Source organism: Pteropus alecto, unplaced genomic scaffold (assembly GCF_000325575.1).
Source record: "Pteropus alecto unplaced genomic scaffold, ASM32557v1 scaffold435, whole genome shotgun sequence".
In the NCBI taxonomy this organism is placed as follows: domain Eukaryota; kingdom Metazoa; phylum Chordata; class Mammalia; order Chiroptera; family Pteropodidae; genus Pteropus; species Pteropus alecto.
The window spans coordinates 798,736-801,567 of NW_006436300.1; the positions used below are offsets into that span (position 1 = coordinate 798,736).

Consider the following 2,832-nt stretch of genomic DNA (forward strand, 5'->3'; position numbering starts at 1 on the left):
TTGAAAAGGCTCACATTTTTGAAATAACTTTTCCACTTGCCAGGTATTCCTCTAACAAATATTAAATCAATTGGATTATATTTGAGATCACTCAAAACTTGTTCCTGTGACCATTTCATAGTCATTCTTAGTCACAATTATCCTTTCAGATGATCAGGGTATGTGCTCATTGGAGTGAAAAAGACTCCTCTTGACATAGCTATCAAACCTGGAAGTAGAAGATCAGTGAATTCATTGTCATAAGCCCATTCTTCTACATTTTTTTTCTGTGAAGTAGATCCCTTGTACTTATGCAAGCTTAAGTATAATCAGATGCCAATAGATCAAATAAGTCCTTAGATATACTGAGGCTGTGTAGGTAGTAAAGACACACACACACACACACACACACACACACACACACACACACACACACACATTATCCCTTGAGAACAAGCCACTTGTCCTTTATCACCAAGCTGCTGCTAGTTTTCTCAAGTGATGTTGCCGTAGCCTGTCACTGTTTTCTGCTCCTGGCTCTAGCAGAAGCTAGATTAGCATTGGTAGTATAAGCCAAAGCTGTAGGACCCTGGCATTGCCTTCATGGCTGCCACTAGGGCCACTTCATTCATGAGCACATTATACCAGATTGTGAGTTGCCAGTTACAAAGACTTGCAAAAGCTCCCTTGCTGGGTCATTTTCGCTTCTTGGTGGATTGGTCCTTTTTCAGAGGTGTATGCATTCTAGTTGAACATGATATGTGACACGTTCATACACCACATTCCTATGTGCTAGCCCTTGTTTTCCTCAACATTGCAATATGTTTTTTCCTTCCAGGATTCTGAATTTCCCAACCATTCCCACAGAGCATGGTGATGTTGATTCCACAAAGTTTGTGTTGAGACAGAAAGGAATAAAAATGAATTTGGAACAGGGAGAGGTAGAGAATCTTTTTTGATCCTATTCTGCTCAAAGAATTTCTCCCCCAAATAAGGTGAAAACCATGGTATAAAAGAGAGACAAGAGGTCTCAAAAGCAGGGTAACTGAGCACAAGATGTGAGGAAAACTGCAATTTGCTCCCAGGGACTAGAGATAATTTAAAAAGGAAGGTTGGAGATCATCTGTGTTCCTTTTCTATCCTTCCCCACCTCATCATCATCTTCACCTAATTCACTTTCATCCTCATCTGCTTCTTCATCAATAACTTCCAATCTTTCTTCTACCATATTATCACCTTCTCCTTCTCCTTCATCATACATGTCAGGAACCAAGTGGTATTGTAATAGACTTGGCCAAATATCATCTCTGAGAACTTCTCCTAACTCATCTGCACATGTATCAGAATGGTCAGTAAGCCAGGTAAGTATGTCCCTGGTTCCTCATAATGTCTGCGCCTATTGGCTTTATTCTATGTTGGACTTGAACGTTTCATTGAATCCTTCTTAGATTTCCATTTGATTTCAGTGGACTTTGAAGATGAATCATCACTCTCAATCAGATGAAATTCTGAAGAGGAAACATGACTTTCAAAGTAAGGCTTTGGCTTTTCATCAAAATAAAAATCTACTTTGTAAATGATCTTAACATCTTAAAATTCTGTTGTGTCAACTCTTGTCATACAATGCAGTCCCTCGTCATCCTCCTCCCCAAGCAGTGCAGACCCTTGATGATGGTTGACAGAGTTACAGCAAAATTTGGGATTTGTGCAATTAATTCTGACCTCTTGAAAAAAATGGTTGGCAGTTTGTTACGTTTCTGTTCTGTTTCCAAAATCTCCTCACTAGCTTATTCTTTGGTCTGTCTCACTTCCTACCTCGCCGATATGTCCAATCGTTTCTCGCTGTTCTTTCTGAGGTCTAGTCGCCCCTGCAGGGTTCGAGATGCGCTTGTCCTCAAGAGCCTACAGGGCGCACCAGGTGTTGGGAGGTGGGAGGTGAAGCATGCAGGGTAGAGAGGGTGGAAGGACAAAGGGTGGGTGTGGCTTCCCTTCAGCCCTGGGGTGTTGGGGGGAGTGGGCACTCGCTCTGCTTGTGTTTGTTTCTGGGCCAATCCGTGAACTTGGAATATTCTACCATTTATTTGTGTCTTTAGTTTCTTTCAACGATGTTTTATAATTTTCACCGTACAAATCTTTTATCTCTTTAGTATTATTTATACTGAAATATTTTACTGTTTTGATGCTACTTTAAATGGGATTTTTTCTTAATATGGTTTTCAGTTTGTTTTAGTATATAGAAATGTAACTGATTTTACATTTGGATAGTGATATCGTATACTACATTACTGAATTCATTTATTAGGTCTAACAGTTTTGTGTGTGTGTGTGTGTGTATGTGTGTGTGAAGTCTTTAGGGTTTTCTGTACATAACATCATGTCTTTTGCAAACAGAGATAATTTTACTTCTTCCTTTCCATATTAGATATCTTTCATTAGTTTTTTCTTGCTCAATTGCTCTGGCTAGGAATTTCAGTACTGTGTTGCATAGAATTAGTGATAAGGGCCATCCTTGCCTTGTTCCTGATTTTAGAGAAAAAGCTTTCGGTTTTTCACCATTGAGTATGATGTTACCTGTGGGCTTTCACATATGGTCTTTATTACTATTTTTAAATTTTTCTTCTATTTATAATTCATTGCGAGATTTTATTATGAAAGGGTATTGAATTTTATCAAATGGTTCTTTTACATTTATTGAGATGATCTTGTGATTTTTATCCTTCATTTTGTTAATGTGGTATCACATTAGATTTGCAAGTGTTGAACTATTCTCATATTGCTGGGATAAATCCTATTTGATCATGGTGTAGTATTCTTAAGAAATGTTATTGAGTTTGATTTACTAATATTTCGTTG

The 2,832-nt window shown here is 38.2% G+C and overlaps 1 pseudogene; it reads right to left on the reverse strand.

Moving 5' to 3' along the window:
- Window positions 1-1,078: 1,078 nt before the first annotated feature.
- On the reverse strand, window positions 1,079-1,881 carry LOC102892596 (annotated as a pseudogene).
- Window positions 1,882-2,832: the final 951 nt, after the last annotated feature.